General features: G+C 40.3%; 1 long non-coding RNA gene across 1 annotated transcript; it reads right to left on the minus strand.

Moving 5' to 3' along the window:
• Positions 1 to 5,064: 5,064 nt before the first annotated feature.
• Positions 5,065 to 5,563, minus strand: LOC112145766. The gene is made up of 2 exons (XR_002919134.2): positions 5,397 to 5,563; positions 5,065 to 5,309 (listed from the first exon to the last, which is right to left on the minus strand). It is a non-coding gene; the product is annotated as an uncharacterized LOC112145766 (long non-coding RNA).
• Between the last annotated feature and the right edge of the window lie 8,287 nt (positions 5,564 to 13,850).

Genomic DNA, 13,850 nt, shown 5'->3' on the forward strand with positions numbered 1-13,850 from the left:
ATTACAGCGGTGCCTTTTGAGCATTTCACAGGTGCTGGGCCCAAAAGGGGGTGGGCCCACGGAGGAGTTTTCCCCATTCAGATACCATCGTAGTGCCAACCATAAAAGATGCAAACTAACCATCTGGCGGCGCTGTTACCATAAGGTTCGTTTCGACTGAGCAGTAGGCTACGATCCGGTTCAATCCGGTATTTTGAGCCTTTCCATTGTAAAATTGGACCCATTAAACAATTCCAACCCGTATCACTTGGAATCGAGGCTTTTGACTCTCCAGGGTTTAAAAGTGGGTGGAAAAGGTGGGCCCCAAATGGGTTTTTCTGCAGTGTCCATGGTGGCCCCAACTGTGTTTGCCAGGGATAGGCAGCCTTGGCGGCAACCCTGCTAGCTCTGCTGGACCCTAGGGGGGACAGCATAGTGAGCTACGCTGTCCACCGGGGCGACTGCCCCCTGATTGCCCACAAGTGCCAATGTGGGCAAACACAGGTGGGGCCACCTTGGAAACTCCGGACAAACCCAGTTGAGGCCCACCTATTCTCTCCAAACCATATGGGGCCCCCTTGGCCTTGCTGGCTGGGCCTCATGGGAGTTTGGTTACAGCACTAAAGTTTAAGGGAATTGACAGACAGGCAAGTTCCAGTTCCAGAAACCTCGCAGCTGAAGAGATGGACACGTTTACCAGGCAGCAAACTTAAGATTCTACAAAACTTATTTTAATTAAAGGAATGTTTTATATAATGTGATTTGTGAGTATTTTATGTTTGTCTTTTTAAGAACATCCGAACGCTCCTCAGCCTCTGCCGGATCACAGTAATGGGAAGCACGGTTGTGCGTCGAGAGCACACTTTTGCCAACGGGCATTTCTTAATTTACAACCTGGCAGAACTCAGCACGGAGGAAGCCCGCCATCCAGGGACGCATAAATCTGCGTAACACACAGGTTATTGCACTTTTTATGCTGAAATTCTGCTTGCCTCTGAACGCCACAAACAGTGTTTTCCTTTAACTGCGCAGTCTGTTCTACACAGCCACCGTTTGTTTTATGGACTCACCAGTTTGGCTCAGACGCAACAGACAGACCGGGAAAGATGCAGCCGAGCATAATGAACAGCTTCTCCTCCGTGATAATCTGCGCGGGGAACACCAGCATCCCGTCTACGAGGGATGCGGAGGGGGGAAAAGAAGTGAATTATGTAAAATGTGGCGCTGTTTTGAATCTCGTATTGCTGTGGTAAATCATTACAGAGCATCATCGAGATTTGCCGCTGCAAACAAGAGCGTTTCATAAATCTGTGCTGCTGTAATTGAGTGCACATGCGCCAGCAGAAACACCCTCTTAATGATGCTGAAGTGTCTTCCTTTTGGGCTGCTCGCCGCCACTCTGGGAGAACTTGTTCGTGCTGTAATTACACACAACTTAAAAAAAGCGTTAATGAACTCACACGCCGTTTTTTTGTGACCTCCAGTGGGCCTCAGAGGAGAAATTGTTAATTTATTCTCAGTCAGATGAAATTAAAACATCTAAAAAAAAAATTCTTCCATATATTAACAATTTTGGCCAGTTTTTCTACTACCTAAACCTATTTTAATAGATAATTTCTGCTTTCAATGTGAAAATAATCATTAAACTTGAGAGAATAAACCTACGTAAACTATAGTAGACAGTAGATTAAAGCATTTCCTTTGATCTCCTCAAAGTTGGGCATTCTACAATGTCATCAGAATTAAAATACATTTCCACAATTCATTTTTCAGTTTTGCGCCTTAAAAATAAAGAAGCATGAAGCCGACCAGTAGCAAAACTGAAAGAAATGTTTGCATAATGCTTTTCCCCAAAAAAACTTTATTGGGAAAATATTAGCCTAATATTAAAATTAGCAATAGTAGCCTCCAAAGGCTTACATTGCATTTTGTCAGCCACTGATAGTATATATAAAACCATAATATCTTTTAAAATATTTTTTTATTAAATATTATAAATAAGGATCCATAGGACCAGCTGTTACCAATCAGCTAATAAGCATTTTGTGGATTTCCCAAAAAGTGAAACACTTTAGTAATGTGTTGGATATCGGTGCAAAGCCGCTATGAAAAGTCGCTTTTCTCCATGTCAGAGTTAGCTGATAAACATTAATTGTGTAAACTGTCAAAGTATGGTCAAAGAGGGGGTTCTTCTGTCCTGACAACCATTGGTCTAAAGCCACACATGACCCGCCTCGAGGATTATATTTGTATAGTCCATATTACAAGGTTTTATGGAGCTGATCCAGAATACTTTGTCCGATCCAACCTTTTATTAAAATGACTAAATTCCAATTTAGTTTTTTGATCACTTCCTTCCTCATCAATGAACATGCAGAGGTTAGCAGGTATAACCTCACACATATGGAGGGTTAAAGGATAACCAAACCCCAAATCAACTGTTTTTGGCTGTTGACTTCTATAAATTCTATAAATTATAAATTTGAATGTGCTGTCTGTAGGTTGTTACCAAATTTTTGACCAATTAAAATAAACTTGTTAAATTTTTGAAAATATAGTCAAAAAAAAAACATCTGTGTGCTGCCTCCTACAGGTTAATTCGAGGTATTATGTTTAAATTCCATGACTGGTCAAACCATTTAAGACTCACGTCATGATCTGCAGCTCCAGAAATGATAACAGTCCTGTTCCCCAGCCCCACCCCCCTGACCGGATTTTAACATTTCGGCTGTGGGTGGAGTCAGCCTCCAACTTCCCTGTTTGGTACCCTTTAAACACCAAACCCTTCATGCAGATGACCCCACTTTTAATGTAAACATGCCACCGGTGGCACAAGGGTTCTGGAACTCCTTTTTTGACCAGATCACTCTGACGGTTCAATGAATGGATTCTTAAAACAACTAAAAAAGACAAAAGATTTTGCCAAAGAACCTCAATAAAACATCTGATTTCCCCCAAATCTGCCGATCTCATCTGCACACTTTCAAACAAATGTTTGCAAAGTTTTCCCTGCATATCATAAAACTTTTTTAATCCTTTAAGTTTGGGTTTTTCTTTGATCCACAGACACGTTTGTGCGGTTCGTTTGATGAGTCAAATCCAAAATATGGTCGGACAGAGCCTGGAGTGGAAGAGCAGGAGATGCTGATAGGGAGGCTCCGGGTGAAGGGTAGTAATGGGGTCACTCGCAAAGGTAAGGACAATAATCCATCAGTAACCTTTCCTCCCACTCCAAAGCCCCGCCGCCACATCTGTAGAAGCGAGCGGGGTCTCGTAACCTCTCCGGTATCAAACTCCAGCGTCTGTTGCTTGATGAAAGCCAGAAATGCCCCTCCAGATCTCACAAATCCCAGTTTAACTTTCCAAAATTTTTGCATCATAGACTGAGCCCAGTCTGTCTTGACAATGTTTAAAGCCAGAGGATTATCCTTTGGGCTCAACAAAGATTTTGAGGCCGCTGCCGTCTCACTGTGGGTTTTACGAACGCTTTTGATGGATACGCCCGATTCTATCACGCAGCTGTGTACTGTAGGTACAAGTGATACCCTCTGGAGCGCTCTACAGCTTTCTTTTAGCGCATTGTAGTTTCATGTTAATTGTAGGCTCTGTCAGGCTGCCAGCTGGAAAGCACAGAATATCCCAAGCTGTCATCAGCAGCTTGTACTTAAGCCCCCGAACTTCTCTTATTCACCCCTATATGAGATGTTCCACAGCGAGTATAAGACCTGTAAAGTAGAATTAGTAAGTCACGCACAATAGAAAGAACTACAAGCCTACAATTAAAACTCATTTTTCATTCAGACTCTGAATTAAGGATGTTTTGGGATACCTCTTTTTTGTCTCTTCGAGGGTGCCTCGATGCCGAAACTTGGCCGACCTCGCCAAGTGAGAAGAACGAGAGCTTTAAACCTCCGGCCAGGTTTTTTTTTTTTTTCCCTGGAACAAGGCAATCTCCTTCGCTCACAGAGCCTGCATTTTTAATGACAACATCTGCTTCGGTGGCCCTCTGGTGGAACCGAGGGTTGCTTAATCACACAGCCGAGCCCCTTAAGTCGCTCGCAGTGGGATCAGCTCAGCCCAGCGATCGCACAGACCTCGCCACCTTGCAATGCAGCAAAGAACAAGCTGGGAGAGGGGAAGGAAATGTTGGAGAGGTGGCAACATTCAATTTAAAATCCATCCATAGCATTCAGACTACAATATTTTCTGCACCGGACTGGAAGGCACACTGTCAAGGAATGATCTCATTTTCAAGCTTATTTCATATTTAAGTTGCACCAAACTATAAGATTCGCGCGGCGGGGAACGGAGGACGCATCCATTTGGCGCCCTCGTTAACCTATGGTTTAGTTTACAGCAGATGCGAAGCGCCACGGTACTCCATGGCCAGCTCGCGCCGTGTTTAAATCGTTTCAGTCTCTCATCTATTTTTTCGCGCAAGCCTAGAGCGATCCATGTCAATCCTGGCAGGAATTTACGCCAAGACACATGACAAGATCGGGTCACTTTTCAACATATAACCAATTTTTCACATTAAAATACTACTTATCTTATTTTTGTATCTAAACAGACTAGAGATTAAACTAAACACGCAAAATAAACCAGACACACACACTGAGACACACATACGAATCAATGTAGTGGGCCGACATTGGAGCGGGGGGTGTGGTTTTCGGTATCTAAAAACACAATCAACGAGAGAGCAGTTGGCGACAAGTCAAGATGGATGATGTCAAATTCATTGTAGATGCTCTAAATAACCACAGCTGAGCAGAAACTCCTGCTGAGCGTCGTGAAAATATATTCATCTGGTGTGAACTGGAGGTGAAGTGGATCCCGCGCGTACTCCACTTTGCGTTGCTTCCATGCGCGGAGTGAATCCGGCGTTAGAGCAGAGATCTCCAACCATGACCAACAGACCATGGATCCGTTTAACTAGGACAATATTTTCATGGAGCATGGGTTGGTATTTTAAAGCTTCCAGTTTATGAAAACCTATTTTCAAAATAAGTGTTATGTCATGACTACAGAACACGTAGCGACCCAGACGCTGGAACCCGGAAGAAACACAGCAGAGGTCTAGCGTGGAAGGCAATAATTTTAATAATGTGGTGAGAAGGTTGGGTCCTGAACAGGACAGGAAGCAGGCTCCGAGCAGGAGGCAGAGGTTGGAGGCGTAGTAGGCGATCTTGTCCTCCAAGAGGGAGATGGCCGTCTTGGACGCAGGAACGTGAAGCAGAGGCAGAGGCTCGTGGTGTGACCGTGGAAGGAGACCCGACTGGAGATCCGGAAGTGGGGAAAAACATGCAACCACTCGAGGTAGGAGATTCCTGAGAGAGAGTGAGAGAGGTATTTAGACAGAGTCTCGGCAAAAACGTGGCAAGACTGTGGCGTAGACGAGGTGGCCGAATATGCACCATCAGGGGCAACGGACTGGCGGGGAATGAAGGTCCTGGAGCTCCTTAAGTAGGCAGGTGAGGAGACGAGATGAGTGGTTGCAGCTGGGGATGATCAGCAGCCAGGTGGAGAGGAGGGGAGAGTGGAGAGGGGGAGGAGACTGACAGAGGCACCATGACATGTTACTACAAGTCTAAAAAAATATGAGTGCATTAGACTTAGATTTTTTACGCAGATGATGAAGATTCAATGAAATAAAGTTGTTGATATGAAAAAAACAATTCTAAAAAAGAAACTTTGCATGTTTTATTTTCCCTGGAAAGAATGTCTTTGTAACATTCAATACAGGCTCCAGTTATGTTTAAGGGAAAAAAGATTCATTCTTTTTAAAAACTAATTTATTTTTTTATTTTTTTAATACAAAGCAACATTTTCTGCGCTAAAGTTTCTGAATAGATGCTACTTGAGCCTTGCTGTAGGAAAATTCTCAAATATCCCTTTTATAAGTTTCCACAAATCAGCAACTTTAGTTGATTAAATTTTCATTCTCTGTGAAATTTTTTGAACTTTGTGATGAAGATTTTCCTTTTAATATTAAGTAGGCTAACAACAGGACGCTAGCTTCAGCGACGTCCAACTTTTAAGATGTGATGGATAAAGGAAAAAATATGACGCAACCATCATTAAACTGGTATTTTCTAAATATAATATAAACGTGAATCAATCATGTCAGTAACTTTGTTATCTGTGTACAGTTGAGTCCGTCGCCGTGTATTTGCCAGAGCGGCTTCTGCTACATGAGAACAACTGTCTCAATAATGTCGAGGAAAACTATCAGTTTCATCTGTAAACAATAAATTTATTGAAGTTGAGTGCTCTGATTCAGTTTCCTCACTGACTATTTTCTCCCCAAAGACACTTTCCAAATACGTTTTATTGTTTGGTTTTTGCATTTAGCTTTGAGCTACTAGCTTATGAATCTAGTTAGCCATGCTAGTTAGCTGTTTTGTCATTTGACCCAGACGGATGTTGTGAACAGAATCCGTCAGTCTTTCAAAATAAAGCTTCGTCCAGGATCAGAGTATAAATAAAACGGAAATAATCTAATCTTATTTCTGTGACCCACGGACCAGTGCCGGTCCACGGCCCGGGTGTTGGGGACCACTAGAGGATGTCTGCCCATCGGGCAATCACGTAGACCACCCAAACCAGTGCCAGCAGGACCGCCAGGGAGTGCAAGCTCCAGAAGAAAAGTCCCTCCCCACCACGCCAAGGAGCCCAGCATAGGGCACCGCCCCTGGAAAGCCCCTCCAGCCCCAGTTGCTGAAGTTGGTATACGATTTTTTTAAGCTTCCACGTTGACATTTGAGGGTTATGGAAAATCTGGTGGACAAATAGCATTTAAAGCAGCTCCAGATACAGATGATGAAGAACTTTACCCTCAAAAGTTAAAGGAAACTGGAAGCTAAACATAGAGAAATCAGCCTTGTCCGAGAAAATACAGTCTAAGATTGAATCGGTTGTTGGCCTGAAAAAAGTTGGGGACCACTGCTGTAAGATACTATGACAAGAACCAGTACACAACTAAACACTTGTTTTTTAAACTTGTTTTTGCAGTTATTTCTGATCTAGAAGGTGGTAAACCCTCAGATAAATGTATTTCCACATGTGTGTATTTACAAACTATTTATGAGTTTAGTGGATTTACACTTGTGACCCTCTCAGACCCGTGAGTATGGTGAAATCTGAGCTCCTGGGATGCCATCAGCCTTCTAGCCTCTGCTTGAACTTCCAAGCGCCAATTAGGAGCTGCCATAATGAAACCTGAAAGATGCACTGAGCCAGACAGCTTCATAAACATCCTCCTTGCTCATGACTGCTGCTCACAGCCTCGTCTCTCTTCTTCTCTGCCCTGAGTGCGGATGTAAGCCTGTGCAGCGGGCGTGACCGCGTGTTGGAGTGATAGAATCCCCCCTCCAAGGGATGCACTCCCATCCTGACACTGACTCTCATAGTTATTGCACTTTCTATTCTGTCTTTCTCACTGCCTCCGACTACATTATCTTATCTGATTACTCTTCTCGGCTGCGATGTGCAGACATGCTGGAGACTGCAGTGTAATATAACATGCCTCCGTATGACTTGCGGTTGCCACATGAGATATGCCAGCGCACACGTCATACCGGCGGTAACATCAGACTTGTCTGCTCGCCTCTGAGGCTCTGACAGCTTCATTGTTATTAACCGTACACCGGCTCTGAAGCAGAGACAGCCCGGCATATCAATGCGGTAGCAAAACGCTGTAATTACGCCATAAATCAAAGCAATCTACAACCAATTTCTCTGCAGACCTTCATTTCATGTGCACACAGAGGCTATCTTGCCCCTTGACTTGCACGCACCTGAGAAGGGAATAGGGGATTTCGGACCACTCCTTGTGACTTCTCTGTGTTTTCCAGCAGAAAGATAGCTTTCCCAGCTTCGGATCATAAAGTGGCTGTGAAACCGTAGCCGACCATAAGCATACAGCTCTATTAAATAATCCACATTGTTTTCAGTGGCCTACAGGGACAGAGGATGGTATAAACATTAGAAGCAAGAACAAGCGTGCAGGAAGGCTTTTTTATACCCTGGAAACAGGTGGGATCCTCACTTCTCTGCTTTCAAACAACCGCTTGAGTTAATAGCAATATCAAACTTTCCTTGAAGTATGTAATGTCTTGTCTTTTTTAAAGTTAAACAGTACCAGCCCAGAAATCCCCTCTGAATTCTGAGTAAATTCAACAGCTGTAAGTTGCTTTTTTTTTAGCTCCATGAAACTGACAGACTATCTTGCTGCAAGGCAGGACCGATCATTGCATCAGGCAGACTGTGAAGTAGAGGAGTTAACTTTAAATGGGCCACCGTGTTGCACAAATCCATCATTCTGGGAGCGGTGTGACTTGTTTGAGGTCAAAAGGAAAGAAAAGAGCAGTCGTTTAGGAGGGCAGAAAATCGAGGTCAGAGGGAAAGAGGGCAGGGACTGTGGGATGATGGGAGTGAAAGTGATGGAAAAGCCTGGTCTCACAAGAAAATGTGGAGCAAGGTGTGATGGTCTACATCAGGGGTCTTTGTGACTCTGGAGCCACATGCAGCTCTTTTACCCTTCCCTAGAAGGAAAATGTAAATGGTACAAATGCTAATCCTTACTGGTATAAAAGAAAAAATCGATTCAGTGAAATATTGCAATAATTTATTTGCCGATACTTGTATCGATTTAAAACACTGCCAAGGCGATATTTAAAGAATTATTTATAAGCAAACGTGTTGTTCAGTCTTATTTTGTTTTTTACTTAAATATTTCCTAAATTACCAAAATAAAAGCACTTTAAATTTGCTTGTTCATGAGATAAAGTAATGTTTTGATCTTTAAATAACATGTATCTTACTATTTTACTTTTGTGATAAATGTGTTAATATTCAGATAATTCTTAATATTGTCTGGTACTATCTTGGGGTATATCAGGATATGTGTCATCACATGACAAGTGTATCGCAACACGTATCGTATTGCCTTACCAATACATACCCCTTCTAATCCCACCTTTGACTTTTTTCTATAAATATAAAACTTAATTTAAAGTATGACAACATTGATATAGAATGCAGTATTATTTGACCGATACATGTAAGAATTTTTTTACAGCCTTTTCCACACTGAAAGCTGCATCTAAAAGTCTTTTTTTAAAAAGCAAAAAAAAAAAAAGCGACATTGTGTTTTATAATCTGGGGGACCAATCAATCAAACTCTACTTGACTTTAGTTAATAATTATGAAATTTAATGAACCAAGTGGGATTTAAGTGTGTTTTGTTTGTTTTCTATTTTCTGATCAATACATTTCATTATTTCTGTCATAAGTTTGAAATATTAGTGTGTTTTGTCCTGTATTTTTCATGATCTATGCTTTAAATAAATTAATATATGGGATTAAACCTAGTAGTGTTTACTGATGTCAAAACAATTTTGAGAAGTACATAGCGGTCTGTCAAAATGTGTTTTTTTCATGCAAGTTTTTAAATCCCTTTTTGGGTTCTACCCAACAGCATGTGCTAATGTTTACCCGTTGAAAGTCAAACCAGTTGAACCTTGACCAACGACCAGGATGGAGAAATTCCTAATTGAGGTCCAGCCGGAGTTCTATGGCGTCAAGTCTTTCTTATATCGGAATTGAGCAGTGAAAGAAAAAGCCTCAAACACGATTCACAAGATTTGCACAGTTTCTTCCAACTGTGGCTACATGCGCTAGTAGCGGGTAGCATCAGTCAAGTGTGAAGCCATTTGCTATAAAAGCGTTTGAGATAACCAGTTTAGCTATGGACTCACCAAGCAGTTTTACGACCTTGACATTTCAGCCCTTATTCACCCATTAGCGCAGTTGTGACTAAGGGCTAACCTAAGATTTAGCATTTTCGTTAGCGTTATTACCCCACCCACAGGTTGCCCAATTCATTTTGCATTGTTTACTTTAGTTTTGACTGGAAATTTTTTAGCTAATTTTTATCTTGCTCACATTTTGGAGTGGCTTAGCTAACATAAATGTTAGCAATTTAGCAAGGATTATTTCATTATTTTAGCATTAAAACGGATGTTTTAAAACATATTTAACATTTTATACTTTTGCTTAAGCATACTTTTAAGTTGTTTCTTTTCCATAGTAACCAAGCGTTTTTGCTAGTTTATAGGCAATAGTGCTCAAATGCTATTTCTCAGAAAATGTAATGAAGTCACATCTTTTTACTACACTTTTCCTCCTTTTCCACCCTGTTAAATATTCAATTTAAATTTAAATTAATTTTTTTTTAGCACTTTTCTCATAACTTAACAGAAAAAACTACACATTCTTTCTTGTAAAGTAGAGTGAATTTGAACATAAAGAGGTTCTTTTTCAAGCCAAAATCCACTTTTTTATATATTTTACAAACCCTGACCATGTTTAAACTTCTTTTCATTGGTAAATACTCAACCCACATGTAGGAGTGTTGATCCAGAATGGGTTTTTTGTATCCCAAAGCAGATTTATGCTCCAATACTATTTCAAATAGCAGTTTTTCATTTTCACCGCTCCATGTGAAGAGTGGAACGCCTGTCTCACAGATTTCCTCCCATGTTATAAATGACAGTACGTGTTCATGCTGCTCTGGTTGTGTTTCCATGTGGAGTTTGGTGCATCTGTAATAGAGATTTAACCTTGTAATAGTATATCTGCCTTTGGTTGCTGGACATCCCTCAGGTTAACCCAAAGGTCAGGAGGCTCTCAGATTTACAAGTTCCGCTTAGCTCTCTCTGTGTTTGAAGATGACTCTGCTGCTGTTGATCTACTGCCATCCCCGTGCTGTTGTTATGGTCTGTTTGACCATGCTGCACCGGACTATTTACTCTGCAAGTAAACTTTACACGGCGGGAATTATCACTCCCTTTGCAGCAGTCGTTGAATGCAAATGAAATAGCAAACAGGTATATATGTTGCGCCGTAGAATACAGCAAGAGTGCAGTATTTATAGTCGATGCGCCTCTGAGACACGAGAATCTGGAAAAGAAATCCCAGCACCCTTGTCTTCATGTTTCATCACTTTCGAGTGATTGTGTATGTGCATGTGGTAAAGGAATAAACCACACTGTAAATGCAAATATATAGAGGTTTTTTTTTTTCTTTTTTTCAGTTTTTGTCTTCAGGCGAGAGCTGCACAGTTTCAAATTAGCTGACTCCTCCACGGATTCCCTGAAAACATTTCACGTTGAGGATTTTCCTAATGACAACAACAAGTCATTAAAATGAGACACTGCTTTAAATTCACTGTTTATTCTTCTCTAATGTTTTACTATGGGGACCCTTTAAATGAGGTATATACCTGCAGGGATGCCACTGTATGTGAGCACGTCAGGTTTTCCATGACTATCTTTGTATCGGCCTGTCCGAGTTGAATAATTTGACAGTCGGAAACCTCTGAATTCTGATCAGGAGTGTTGTGTTATTGGAGTAGTGTCAATCTTGTATTTGAAACTTGAATTTCTTGAACTTTTTTACATTACATTTTTTTTTTTTGTTGTTGTATATTTTTCTCTCCCACATGGTTCCATACGCATCTCAACACATGGTCCACCAATTAATACACAAAATATTCACTTAACTTTACGGTGACATGATACAGTTTTTTTTTTTTCCTAAATGAAAACAATAGATCAGGGGTCTGCAGCCTTTGCAGGTAAAAGAGCCATTTGGGCGTGTTTGGTACTGATCAAAACCGAATAGGAGCCACAAAACCTTTTATTTAAACCCTTTTAGATAAAATTTGATACTCCTTAATAATGCATTTTATTTAATAAGTGCCTTTCAAAACACTCAAGGACACTGTTCAAAGTAGAGAAACATAAAAACACAATAACATCACCTAAAATATATATATATATGTATATATTAATCAATATTACTTTGCATCATTACATTGTTGTTTTTTTTTATAAATATTGATTAATAAATACATAAATATTAAGATAAATGGGATTTTTTCAAGTTTTTTCTTCTTTTGACAGAAGCTCATATGACTTTCTTACAAAATAAAAGACTTCCTGTCCCAAACAGGAACATTCAAGTGAAACAAATGTACTCCAAAACAACACAAGACAAAAATGACATTTTCTCTTATACTTTAGGTTTACTTTGGTGAGCCGTCATCCTTTTTCCAACTTACTACTGCTGTTAACTGGAGCATAAATATGAAACATGATTGGTTTATGATCCAGTATAAAAGTATATGAAGACTACACAAAAGTTAGCAATCCTTACTTTTAAAAATTACTATCATGGAGGGGTAAAAGAGCTGCATGTGGCTCCAGAGCCTCAGGTTGCAGATCCCTGATCTAGACTTATATTATTCATTGGGCATTTAAAACTTAGCTTTTAAATGAAAGTATCTTTCAACAGAGAAACACATTTTTGTTCTTACTGGCACTTCTTTGGATGGATGTGACATAACAGCTTCAAACACAAAAACCTATATTTTGAGTATTTTAGGCTGTTGTGTTCTTTATGGTTAAAAAAAAAAAAAAAGTGTGTATTTGCCCATAGACTAAGGGTAGTTGTTACTTCACCCTAACCTGAGCCTTATTTTAGCTTGTGTAGCATTTTTGTTGCCATTTTTAACATTGTTGAAACAATTAATTTAGCATTAACTAAGCACTTCGACGTTTGTTTAACATTTTTTATGTATATCTTGCTCACAATTTGGATAGCTAGTGACTTAGCTAGCATTGATGCTAGCACTAGCATACATTATCTGTTCCAGAAACTGTTTATGGCTATGTTCGAATTCCCTCGCTGCTCACTGACAACTAAAAAACTATAGTACTATAGTAATACTATTTAGTACCAAGGAATTTAATAGCAATGCTCACTATTTTATTTTTTTAAACGGAAAATATGACGCCACCAATTTTACAAAGTAAAAACCTTATAAATATGTGCATTTTACAAAGAGTTTTTATGAATCCATTGTATTCTAAAGATTAAAACTTGGATAATTTGTTGAAAAAAGTAACTTAAATACTTTTTTCCAACAAACATCATTCAACTGCGATGCATTGTGATCTATATTTGCTAATCTAGTGAGCAATAATGTACAGTCATTTTTCACAGAGACTTCCAACAAAAATGTCAATTTTGGAATCGTATTCGGACAGCTCTACAAAATGGCAAATGCACAACACGACTTAAATATTTTCTGTGGGCCACCTCGATACAAGTTTAATCATTTTTCCCCACAGACAGTCTGTATCTACCCCTAAGGGCAGTTGTTACATTTCTAAAGTGAAACCATTTTAATCAACATATTCAAACGAACACAATACTCATCTTCGTTAGAGAAAAAAAAGACATTTTTTCACTTGAACCTAAAAGACAGGATTAATCATGTTCCTGCAACGGAGCGGGTTACTCCATCTCTGCCCAGAGAAGACATCAAACGTGCTCTCCCTGCCCGCATGCCTACTGTTTCCCCTGGAGAGACGAAGATGGGTTAGAGAGTGGAGACTGGCCTCTGGTAGTGCAACTCTCTGTGGAGTCCATATTGATTACACCTGCCACCGGCGGCTAGCTGGAGCTGCGTGCTCTGACAGCTGGCAGCACAGGCCGAGATGGATAACTGCTCCAGTCGGGCTGAAGCCAGCTACATCATCACTTGGCTCCACAGAAGGTGTTAAGAAAGCACTTATTTTTCTGTCACTGGTTCAGTTTTCCTTCATGATTATGAGAATTTTAAGAGCATCTTGCAGGTTTTTAGAATATTTTTCTTAATAATCATGGGTTTTAGTCTGTAAAGCCCTCATTTTTTAATTGGGTTCTTTTGGGAATCATTATTTATTTTCTGTTTTCCCACCCATCAGTAAATCATGCTTCACTTGGGCTCTATTGATTGATTCCCCAAACTCACCTTTTTT

Source organism: Oryzias melastigma, linkage group LG22, assembly GCF_002922805.2.
Source record: "Oryzias melastigma strain HK-1 linkage group LG22, ASM292280v2, whole genome shotgun sequence".
Classification (NCBI taxonomy): Eukaryota; Metazoa; Chordata; class Actinopteri; order Beloniformes; family Adrianichthyidae; genus Oryzias; species Oryzias melastigma.